Source organism: Miscanthus floridulus, chromosome 5 (genome assembly GCF_019320115.1).
Source record: "Miscanthus floridulus cultivar M001 chromosome 5, ASM1932011v1, whole genome shotgun sequence".
Taxonomy (NCBI): domain Eukaryota; kingdom Viridiplantae; phylum Streptophyta; class Magnoliopsida; order Poales; family Poaceae; genus Miscanthus; species Miscanthus floridulus.
The window spans coordinates 93,758,713-93,771,914 of record NC_089584.1 but is presented as its reverse complement, the minus strand read 5'-3'; positions in this window follow the sequence as shown (position 1 = coordinate 93,771,914).

Here is a 13,202-nt window from a genome sequence, read left to right as displayed (position 1 = left end):
CGGTATTTCATATTATAGAGAAGAGAAATAACTTCAAGCTTAATTTATTTATAGTAATAATTTGATATATTGACGCCAATTAAATTTTAGTTTTTTAAAAAGACTAAGTTTAATATACACATTTAGACTAAGCAAATTATTATATTTCAAAAATATATTAAAGTGAGCTATTAACCATATTAATATTTATGTGTAAAACACCAAAGTATAACACCTACGTTGCTTTTAATTCAGAAAGCCGGTTGCGTGCATATTAGTCATTTAGTATTTCAATATATAGAAAAACATGTGGCATCACGAAGTTGATACTAGCACGTAGATTATGTCATCATGAATTGAACGCAAAAGAAAGACCGCGTGGCTTATGATGAAGGAAGCTGACAAGACGATATGAATAATGTACGTAATTTTCAGAGGAGCTCAAAGGAAAAGAAATTGCTGAATTATGGCACAATCGGAATGAAGCTAGCATGACGTGATTATGACAACGGAGTTAAAGTGGCATATATGGTTTAATCCATGGACGCTTCCTGATCTCATATAGCGAAGAAAAAAGATTGAATATTCTTTGATCTATTATTGCTGTTGAACAAAAGCTAGACCGGAAAGTGGCAATCAGTGGATGAAGACGTCGACCTCGCCGGGATGGCCTGCGGCTTGACGACACGTGAAGTCGTGGCACCGCACTTGCTTCGACGACGAACCACGACGGCGGCGGCGTGTCTTCATGGACAAAGAGCTCCAGCGATGAGTAGAAGATCGATGACGTACAGCTCGACTGGGCGGCAACGGGCTTTCCTTGACGCGAAGCTCGTCAGCAGTTTGCAGATGGCGGCGAGGCAGCAGACGGCGGGCACGGCTGCGGATCCCAGCTCGGCGAGATCGCGATCGTGGCGGCGCGAAGCTGGGACAAAAACGGCAGAACGTAACCTAGATGAAAAAAGAGGGATACGGGTTGGGACCTCCAAGTTTTATAGGGCGTCGGGTGCGGAAACCAAGCCGTATCCCACGAGATCGAGCGACGGTGGCAGGGGCTGCCATCAGACTAGAGTCCGATTGCTGCACGGGAGGTAGGAGAATGATACAGCTGACATACGGGTCCGGGCGTAGCTAGCTGGGCTTGCGCAGCAGCTGCTGCTAGGCCACTTCGGCCAGCTGAAGGGAAAGGCCACTCGGTCCGAAAATAGTAGAGCATGGAGGATTTCTCTTTTTATTTTTTTTTATTTTCATTTATTTCTAAGTCATTTTTAAATCTTTTTAAAACACAGTTTGAATCATTTTGTGTTTTGGTCAAAATCACACATTACAAAAATATAAATGCACCAGCATATGTGCACAACAATGTTGCCAAACCTCATGATAAATTTTAACTTAATGAAAATTATGATTTTCCTATATTCTCACGAGCACAAAAAAATAGCAATTAAATAAATTTAACTATATTTGAAAAGGAGCAAATTTTAAGGTGTTACAGTTCTACCCCTTAAGATGAAACTCGGCCTCGGGATTCGAAAGATAGTGGTAAAAGAGATATGGATACTCTGACTTTATTTAATCGTTATTTTTCTAAGTTACATCATCTTCTGTTTGGTTACTCCAGTAAACCTTACATTCTTTAAGTACTCTTTCATTAAGAGTGCTCTGGGCAGTTTCTAAGATCCTGGCTGGCTAATCAGCTTAAGCGTGACCGTCTCTCGTATTGAGCTCCTCCAAAGGTCTTTGTTCCTCTACATTGGCATATGAAAACTCACAGTCCACTTTACTATCATCTGTGTACACACCATCTAATAGGTCATTCACGTATTCCTCAGGTGGAGGTTGAATACCCTCATACTCAATTCTTTCTCCTGACGGTGTTGTTAGAAGCACAAAACGTTGGGCATACTTAATCACTCCTTTACAAGTAGACAACCATCCCTTTCTAAGGATAACATCAATGTCCATTAACTCCAAAATAATAAGGTTTGCCACGCAGTTCACCCCTTTTATGTCAAGACTAACTTTTGGGCATATGTGGTCTGCCTTCATTTCTCCTCCTAGAGAGTTAATTATTAGGGGTTTCCTCATTGGAAGCAATGTTATATTATGATCTTTTACATATTCACTAGAGATGAATGAATGTGAAGTAATAGGGTGAAACAAAACCATGGTAGGGGCTAAGCCTATTGGAATCAAACCATACACGACCTCCTTAGCTCCATGAGTGGTAATCATATCGACAGTGTTCAACCTTGTTTAGATGTAGTTTTGCTTTAATTTATTTCCTTACAGTTGCTTCTTATGGACATTATGTTCTAGCTCCTGTTGCTGTTGATTTTGGTTTTGATTACTCTAAGCAAACTTCTCAAGACAATCGTTTTCATAATGTTCAATCTCACCACAGTCATAACCTTCCTCACTAGTAGGAGTATTGGTCTTCATCAAGGTGATAGTAGGAGGTGACAGACATGGCTCTTGAGAACTGAAATGCTGCACTTGATCATTGAGTTGCTGATACTAATCCTGATCTGTACTCCCAAGCAGATTCATAGGGTGTGATCGATGTTCTGGTTGTGTAGCAAAACAGTGATGAGTGTTTCTTAACTGGAGTTCAAGGTCAAGCTTTCTCTTCTTCTCTTTCTTGTCTCAACGCATGTTCTCAATTACAATTGCTCTATCCACCAACATTTGATAGTCGGCATACACAACGGTCATCAACTGTAGTTGCAAACCATCATTCAGTCCTTTCAAAAAGCGTTTCTGTTTCTTAGCATCACTATCCACCTCTCTTGGAGCATAGCGTGATAACTGAGTGAACATGTCACGATACTCACATACTGACATTGACCCTTGCTTCAGGGCCCTGAACTCCTCCTGCTTGAGCTCTATCAATCCTACAGGAATGTGGTACGACCTGAAATTCTCCCTGAACTCTTGCCAAGTGATAGCAGGAGCATTGTTGGGACACACATACTCAAATGACTCCCGCCAGTCTTGGGCTGCTCCCTGAAGTTGTCCTGATGCATACAACACCTTCTCTAGGTCGTTGCACTATGCTATATTGAGTTGCTTCTCCACTTCTCATAGCCAATCATCCGCTTCAAGTGGGTTGCTTGTATGAGAGAATGTCGGTGGGTGTCCATTCGTAAATTCACCGCGCTTGTCAATAGGGGGTGCTTGATGCTGGTTGTTCAGTGCATTTTGAACAATAGTCCGTAACATCTAAGTTAGTGTCATCAAAACTTGTTGTAAAGTTGGAGTATTTGATAGCGGTGGATTAGAATTGGCAGCATTCCCTCGGTCACCAGGCGAAGCACTTCTCCTGGTAGCAACCATCTGTTTTTAACATGTATGCATTAGGATTCAGTCTTTCATAGCATTCTTAACTATAGCTTCATGAGATGACAAAATAGGATTGATAGCATGAGAGGCAAGAGAAGACCCAACCATAGAAATATCCGGTTCCTCCAAATGAAGCACTAGAATGTACGAAACTTCATATTGCAAACCCTTCAACTTGGCTACCCCCCTTAAGAAAAAGTCAACTAGGGAACACAAAAGGGTAGCTTGCACCTTCTTTTAGATGATTTGACTAGCTCAAACATGTTCTGACATCCCAAGGAAACTCATGTGCAAGCGTATAAACAAGTAAACTGAAATTTCCTCGCAGGATGAAAAACAGCAGTGCAGTAAAGGAACTGTAACTCTATTTCTGTTAATCCAATGAAGTTGTAGTTTACACCATTGGAAATATTATAAAATTTCCTACAACTTTCTTATAGAACACTTTTCTAGATTCTATAGTTAAGTTGGTCAAAAATAGGGCACAACAGAATCTGTTCCAGGTTTCAGACAGCAGTGATGTATCGCCTTGTGATTTTCATAACTCGCAAACCATAACAGCTATAAGCATGGTTCTTGTGGTCAGAGAAAGATGTTGAAGTCTACTATTGTTCAAAAAATTTCCATGATTTTTGGTTATCAAAAAACAGAGATATAAGCCGATAAAGACAGGTTGCTCCGAAGACAGGATAGAGAGAACAGGAGAAAACTGAAAACCCACTATATATTTCATTAATCCTTATACCATAGCCCTATTGTCGGGTTCATAAACCTGGTGTCCCTCATGGACCAACTTCCTAGCAAAAGCTTGGCCCAGCAGACGACGTTGCGAACGACGCGCAACTCCTGGGCCGGCCCAAATACCTAACGACAGGCAAGAAGGGCGATCCAATCTCCGACCGGAAGGCTTGGCCAAGGAGGAACGACTAGCGCTTCTGACTCTGGCCCGCCTCTCTGACTAGAAGGCCTGGCCAAGGAGGAACAACGCTCGCTTCCAACACGAGCCCGCCTCTCCGACTGGAAGGCCTGGCCAAGGAGGAACGTCGCTCGCTTCTGAGTCTAACCCGCTTCTCTGACTGGAAGGCCTGGCCAATGCCGCTTCCGACCCCAACCCGCGTCTCCGACCGGGGATGCACCAAACCTCTGCTTACAGCTATTCTCCAACTGGCGCAGTCGGAGCCAACTAGGACTGACCGACCGGGGACGCCCGCTCGGTGAGGACCTACGAAACGGGTAGAGCAAGTAAGGCAGAACGCTCAAGTCAACCGCAATACCAAAGACCGTACCCTGTACACCTGTAGGACAGTACCGACAGGGCATGTCGGAAGGGTGCCCTGCCACCTTCTAGGCATGTCAGAACCCAAGCAGTGTTGTGGGCGCTGACGTTTGCCCTAGAGTATTATGGGCGCCATCAACTCCCATACCAGGCAAAACACGGCAAGGCTCTCCCCGCATGCCTCTGGGCATCAACAGTGTTGTAGGCGCCGTCATTTGCATACATGGTGAACACGGTAAAAACCACCCACATGCGTCAGATATCAATAGTGTTGTGGGCGCCTACAATCATCTTGTACCTGACGACGTGGGCAACAAGACTTAGTAGACGTACTCTCTCTCTCTCTCTCACTTGTAAGGCCATCCCCTTCATCTATAAAAGGGAATGCGCCCTCTCCCAATACGGAGGATCCATTTTGATGATCGATCATCAAGGACAACTCTAGGGATTCGAACGACCAACGATCAATTCACCCTCTGCTAGCTTTAGACACTCTAAAGCTACATAGAGCGCACGCTCGAATACTTAGCGCACGTAGGAGCTCCCATCACTCTCAACCCTTCAGTCGGAAGTCCGACCGGACCTCTTGCACCCCCATCTTTCTCCCTCTCGTTTGTATCCCCACAACAAACATCGAGCACCTGGGCTCAGGAATAAAGTCACCGATTGACTCAAATTGGACGTAGGGCACGTTGCCTGAACCAGTATAAACCCTGTGTCATTGAGTGTTAGGCCACATCCGATCACAACGTACGGCAAAACTACAAATATTTACGTGTTGGTCACTTTCTGCACCGATAGTTGGCGCCGTTCGTGGGGAAGACGCCGTACGTTCATGCTTTTGATCATCGGATGGCCCACCTTTCTGCCATCTTCGCCATGGCGGGCTCAAGCGATACGACTCACTTCGACTCGCTGGAGTTTCCCTTGCTCCCACCTATTGGGATGTGGGTTCCTCCTGCCTTCGAGCCATCCTAGGCCTACCTCTTCGGAAGCCTAGACTTCGTCGCTGACTGGCTTGGCGTACTACACCTCCGTGAGGAGGCACTTGTTTCGGCGCCCGTCGAAGGGGCACCCTTCGGGACTCTCGGTGACTTCAATGACGAGGCATCTATGCTTCGCTCTGAGCCAATGCTAGGCTCAAACTGCACTGTGAGTAACGTACATACTGTTATTTACTCGCTATTTGCTATTTTCCACCGATTCTCTAGAGGAACCCCATTGTCCCTACCGCGATCGCCATGCGACCGGTTCCCCTACGGCCTTGCATCCCCCATGGATGCATATGCCTGGGGGCTTTGAAGGATACTGGTGCCACCCCCTCTCACATCCGAATTCATAGGGATGGTGAGCTACGCTCTCGCCTCTTTTCACAACCTCATGGATGATGATGTTGAGAGCGATGGCTCCAGCATCAGCGATGTCATGGCACCGAGCCACCCTCTGTCTCAGGAGTGTGCTATGGAGGACGCCCTGGGATAGCCGCCGGTGGTGGAAGAGTCTCTACAGACCCACACCCCTCTGGACCCTCACGCGGATGCCCTCGCGTGTGCATAGGCGCACGGCAAGGAGCTACGACAACGGCGGCAGAACCAGCTGCCACCTGTGCTGGCGCGCTTGGTGTAGCATGCTGCACCCCGTGTGTGTAACCCAGTGAGCGGCGCTCGGGGTCACGCCTGCTAGGTCCAGCGCAACATCATCGATAGAGGGAACGATCCCCCATAGTTCGCTCGGGCTAGCTAGAAGATCGCCACGGCAGCGATGCTCCTATGTGGCCACCTCGAGCTGGACAACCCCTAGGAATAGGCGATCCAATAGAACCTTTAGACCCTAGTGGAAACTGCCACTGTTCAACAGGCGGAGAGCTCTGCGTCGCGCCACCGACTCATGGCCTCTCTCTCCACCAGGGGAGTGAGGACGCACCAGACGAATCGCTCCATCCGCTCGCCGCTACAGGCACCGAGCATGGAATAGGAGGCCGCAGCTACGCCATGACCTGACCCAGCACCTGCACCACACCAGCCACCTATGCGCGAGTGCCTTGGGTCGAACCAAGATGCTCGTAGCATCATCAACAACCGGTGTCAGGCCCGGTATGACGATGACGTCCACCGGGCGGTGGTGAGAGCAAGCGGTGCGGGCTCTGGTCGAACCATCGAGGGGACCGGTGAAATGCACCCTAGGCGTGGTCATCGACCAAACAACCAAAGTCCCAGCCTGGATGGCCTGGGACCAAGGGCTTTGGCTAGCACATCCAGAGAGCACCGTTCCCACAGCACTTCTGACCGCCTACCAACATCGCTAAGTATACTGGGGAAACAAACCCTAGCATATGGCTCGAAGACTTTTGGGTCGCCTACCAAGCCAGAGTAGTGGATGATGACCACTTCATCATTTAGTACCTCTCCATCTACGTGGGGAGCATGTTTGAGCATGGCTCGAATTCCTCCCACACAACAACATCCATGACTGGGCGGACCTCAAGAGGGTCTTCATCGGGAACTTCAAGGGGATGTATGTCCACCTAGGGAACTCCTAGGACCTCAAGAGCTGACAGCAGGAGCCCAACGAGTTCCTACGGGATTACATCCATAGGTTCTCGAAGCGATGCAACTCCCTTTCTGATGTCGTCGATGCGGACGTCGTTAGCGCCTTCCTCTTTAGGACAACCTGTGAGTCCCTGATCCACAAGCTTGGCTGCCTGAAGCCCCGTACCACCCACAACCTGCTTGACGTTGCCATGAACCACGCCTCTAGCTAGGAGGCGATCAGAGCGGTCTTCAATGGAGGATGGGACAAGGGAAAGGCCAAGCACGAGGACCAAGACGAGGGCCCCTCCACGTAGAGGAGAAAGAAGAATAAGAAGGATCGGCACCGATAGGCTAACTCTGCGTTGGTCACCACAGCTGATCGCGTGGGCAAGCAGCCCTAGCAGGGCTTGCCTGACCACTTCAACAAGCTCATGGATAGTCCATGCACCAACCATGCTTACCCCGTCAAGCACCTCTACAAGGACTGTGAGCTCCTCAAGTGCTTCCTACGATAGGCCGGTGGGCAGAAAGAAGGAAAGGGCAAGGAGGCGGTAGCCAAGAAAGGAGGCATGGTGGGCAAGGATGGGGACAGCTTCCCTAACCCTGAGGAATGCATCATGATCTTCGAAGAATCCAATGCCATCTACTCCAAGCGCCAGCACAAAGTGCGCTACAGAGAGGCATGTGTCGCCGAGATGGTCGTCCCCTCCTTCCTTTGCTGGTCAGAATCTCTGATCACTTTTGATTAGAGGGACCATCCATCCCACGTTGCCAGACCGGGGGCACTACCAGCTCATCGTCGAGCCCATCATCTGAAAGAAGCACCTCACCAAGGTGCTGATGGATGGAGGCAACAGCCTCAACATCCTCTACGTCGACACCCTCCCCTAGTCAGAGCTCCGACCAATGAGCTCTCCCTTCCACAGCATGATCCTAGGAGCACAGGCGTACCCGCTCGGGTAGATCAACCTGCCCGTCATGTTTGGCGACCGAGCCAACTTTCGCTCGGAGATCCTAACCTTCGAGGTGGTGGACTTTCTAGGATCTTATGCCAAGTTCATGGCGGTCCCCAACTATACCTACCTAAAGCTAAAGATGGCCAGACCAAACAGTGTCATCACCATGGGTAGCACCGTCTTGCACGCCTTCATGTGCGACCGTGAGCATTTCGAGCTCGCCACTGCCATCATCAACTCGTCCGAGCTCCCATGGCTCGAGGAGTTGTTGACCCCAGTAGTCCTGGACTACAACAAACCAACCTCCTCGATGACCTTTTGCCCACTCGAGGAAACTAAGGCAGTGGGGATTGACCCACTGACCCTACCAAGACAGTGCGCATTAGGACCCAGCTCCCGGCCAAATAGGAATGCGAGCTCGCCGACTTTCTACGTGCCAATCGTGATGTCTTCGCATGGAAACCTTCTGACATGCCAGGCATACCGCGGGAGGTCAACCAAGGAGAAGCACAAACTCTCTCTGCCTTGGGAAGGACCCTATACGGTGACCAAAGTTATCCGACTGGGCGCCTACCGACTTAAGGACGACAATGGCGACATTCTCACCAACACCTAGAACATCGAACATTTACGTCGTTTCTTCCCTTAAAAATTTGGTCTTACCGTTTTTTCATTCAATGTTCGCTCCTACAAAGCACTCCGGCCCGAACACTTTCGGCTTGGGTCACTCGAGGGCTCCACGAGGGTGCGATACCACCTCTCTGTTTTACTATCTTATGGTAAAAACTTTTTTACCCAAATGAAAGGGTAGTCTATTCCTTTAATTACCTTATGTAACTTTGCTTTTAACATTCTGACCGATCGCACCCCGCCACTACCTATGATTACAAGTAGCTGAGCCTCGTGGGCCATGCCCGAGCTCTTAAGGTTGTAGCCTACGGGATGAACGGGCAAGTGCAAAAAAGAAAGAATAAAAAACAAGGCTATGCTAGGGTAAAAATAAAGAACGAATGGGATAAGCTTCCCCGAACGAAGTAATTCCATCACAAAAATGAAACTGATTGTATTCATTAATACACAAAAACATTTACACAGGGGGCTTCCCTATGAACTTATCTTTTACACTTGTTAAGTACTTCTACTTTACATGCTATTGTGGCTGCCCAGCGGCATCAGCTGCCGGCGTGACCGGCGAAGGTAAGGGCTGCTCGCTCTTCAGCACGGCGACACTAGGCTCGGTCGGAGGTGGGACGACGTTCGCTTCCGATCTAGGCTCCGCTCCATTCACAGGCTGGGCGACATCCTCCTGGCATGCGCCTTTGGCCACGTTCGCTCGGCGGGCATCCATCACCCACTGTGCGTAGACTTGCTCGGCCACCAACTGTGCGTGTGGCAGCAAGCTTTCCTCGAGTGCATGGATAGTCCTCGGGCTCTAGCCATCAGCGTACCCACTACAGATGTTGGCAAAGTCTAGGTCTGGGTGGTGCATCGCCACCAAAGTCAACACCCCCGACATCCCATAGAACATTCCATTGGAGATGAGGTCCCCAACCTCATCCGTAACCTCCGCCAGCCGGATGGTGGGCGTGCTGGTACTTGGTGCTGACCCAAAGACCTCTGAGATGACGAGCTGGGCAACATTGCCCATCTGGTCAAGTTCCCCCTCAAGAGCATGTCGCTCTTCAAAGGACTTGGCCAGTGCCTCTGCATTTTGGCCAATCATCGCCTTGGCCGTCTCTAGGTCCTACTCCAGCGACCCAACCTTTCTGCCTAGCTCTGGAAGAAGGATGACAAGCTTTGAAGCAAGCTAAAGGAAGAAACTGAGACATCAAAAGTGGAATAGGTACATACTGAGGTGGGTGTTATCGAGGATGGAAAGTCCCTCCTCCTGTCGAGTCACTTGCTCGCACAGCTGAGCGTTCGCCTCCTCCATCCTGATCACCCGGCCTTAGAGCGCGAGCACTTCCTGGTCGACCTCCGATTGGGCCTTTCGCTCTGACTCTAGGGCCTCTAGGGAACTCTGGAGTGTTGCCTCGGTGTCCACCAGGGACTTCTGCACCACCACCTCAGTCTTCGCCTAGCAGGCCTTCGCTACGTCAATCCCCCGCTCAGCGGTGGTCGCCCGCTCCGCCACGAGCACTTTCGCCGCCTATGCCTCGGTCCCCTCCGCCGCTTGGTCTTAGGACTCATGGTGGGTGGACTCCATCTCACGCTCGAGCTCAGCGACCTGCCACGATGCCGTGGCTTCCCACTCCATCTGGTCGTGCTCCATCTAGAGGAAACAAGACTTGCGGCTTGACATCTCCTCTAGACCCTGCAAAACAAGAAGCAAGCATGCTAAGGCAACCAATGAAAGACCAAGGAGTCAAGGACAAACATAGAAAACTCACCTCTATGATGCGGGACAGGTCGACCGTGACCGACTGCTAGACGGACTTGATCCACTCCAGGGCCTCCTCTAGCATCACCCAGGTTTGGGCAAGATCAAACTCCATCGCAAGTCCTCTCCCCCAGAGCACATCCTAGAGCTGATCCTCCTGCTCATCTCGAAGGATGAACTGAACCTTCCTTGGGTCCTCGGGGCAGGGCCACACTAGGTCGGTCATCCCCAGCCTACTGGAAGGCCCAGCCAATGATTGGACCACCACCAGCTCCTATGATGGCGCTGATGGCTCCACCCTATCACCTTGTTTGCCGTCGGAGGACACCTCCACTACCTTGATTTTGCGGCCCACCGGCGAACGTTCTGCCTCCGACCTAGCCGCAGCCCCCCCCAACACCTCTAGCTCCGACCGGGAGGGTGAGCTGTGTGGCCCTCCGCCCGACAAAGCAGGGAGCCTGGTCTCCCTCTCCTCTTCTGCCACAACCGATGGGGGAGGGGCCGCTAGGGTCACCTTCGACCCAGCCTTCGCCACCGCTGGGATCACCACCATCACCTCCGCCAGCGTAATACTTGCAACCGGTTGGGAAGGCACCACCCCCATAGGGGAAGGACGTGCCGCCACCGGCCTGCTCTCCCCGCCGCTCATTGCAACTCGATGTAGGCTAGGTATCCAATCCACTCACATGAGAGCCAAGGCAATGCTCAACCCCATCAGCATTTGGCCCCTGTCAAAAAGAATAGGTCAGTCGCACTCCAAAAACTCAACTATGAGATAAAAAAGAAACAAAGAATACATACTGGGACACAAGCGGCAGGGCTATGAAGCCCCGACCCACCAGCAACGGGCCCGCTGGATAGGGACCACTCACAGGTTGCGACCCACGCCCCCTCACTTCGATGGGGGGGGACCCGATTTGGATGGATCCCGATCGACCCACGAATCACCGCGACCTTAGGCTCAGGGTGCGCCGACCAGAGCAGCTAGCGGGGCATCCCTCCATTGTGAGTCACGCACTGGCACCAGCCCTGATGACACGCGGATGCAAGTCCGCTCCTCCGATCGCTTGGCCTGCCCCGCCACGCCTAGAGCAGGAGGGGACAAGGTAGGCAACGCATCCAAAGAGCACGGCGACCGTGTCCGCTTTGCCTCCCGCTCACCGATGGCATCTGAGCTCGCAGCACGCTTCCTTGGCATGGGAACATCACCATGCCTCTTCGCCTCATGCCCACCGCCGGTAGACGTGGCCATAGGCTCATGATGCACCACCGAAGTCGTAACCTCTCGGCCTCCCTCCTCGGAGGAGGAGATCACGTCGTCACCCATCTCTATGGGCTCCACCGACTCAAGCTCCGCCTCAATGTCGCTCCTGTTCTCCTTGGCCCACATGCGCCGGGCAATATCCTGCTCCTTCTAGTGCCTCCTCTGAGCCTTCTCAGCTCTCTTCTTCTTCTGGCCATTCATCGCCTCCTTTAGGTCCACCTACCAAGCTGCTCCCTCTGACCCCTTCGGAAGATGCGACTGGGACTTGTAGCGCCCGAGCCCCCAACGAAACGAACGACTCGAAGTCAAGATTACAGGAGAGCAGGATTGAAAGGGACACAAAATAAGGAGAGGAGAACATACCAGGTTGGATAGCTTTGAAGCGTGAAGAGATCCAGGCTTTCCTTTGAGGGTCTCTTTGGCCCTTAGTCGCAGCACCCGGTCAAGTCGACTCCAGACTTCATCCGATGCCAACTCCTCCGATGACGCGTGGTCGGGGTCTATCGGGCTGGTGTACATCCACATCGGCCATATCCTTTCCGCCAGTGGAGCGACCCTTCGGTAGAAGAAGGTGTGGAACACCTGCACCCCATCGAGTCCCTGCTTCACCAACTTCTAGAGCTCCACCCCGATGACCTCTAGCTTGTTCTGTTAGCTGGATGGGCCCCACAACCAGTTGTCCCGCCTCTCTAGCCTCCTTCTAGTGAACAGTGGAAATAGCGCCTCTGCCGGGTTCTTGATATAAAACCACTCCCCATGCCACCACTGATTGGAGTCACAGGGGGTGTACACGGGGTAGGCGCCTGACGCACTTGATTTTTTCTGCAAGGCGAAGCCCCCAACTAGCGTGGTCCTAGGTGGGTCCCCCTCTGACAAAGCTCGCCCTAAGAAGAGTCGCAGGAAGAAGTCCACAGTGGCTCCATCCCGAGGAAGGCCTCACATACGGTGATGAAGCCGACGATATGCTGCACCCTAGTCGGATTGAGGTGCTCCAGCTCCAGGCCCCACTCATTGAGGAGCCCATGCAGGAACCAGTGCGTGGGGTATCCTAGCCCATGCTCATGGAAGGCGAGGAAGGAGACGACCTTGTCGGCCTAAGGACATGGAAAATCCTCCCCCGTAGGAGCCCTCTAGTGCGCCACCTCCTTCGGTGGCAGCACCCCCTTCTCAATGAAGGCGGCCAACACCGACTCACTCAAAATAGATGACCTCCATCTCGACATTGCGCTCTGGATTCATGAATGGATCTGTGAGTTTCTCCTCTCCCTCGCTCTACCCCTTTCTTTTCCTAGGAACCGCCATGGCACATGAACGCTCTTGGCAAGAAGGAAGGAGGAGAGGCAGCATATGGGAAATAGGTGAAGGAACAGGACAAAAGCCCTTTCCCTTCCCCTATTTAAGGAGAAGGCGTAGCAGTTGGGGAAAGGCAAGTGATTGGGGCAAAAAACCCTCTCTCTTCCCCCATTTAATGTGG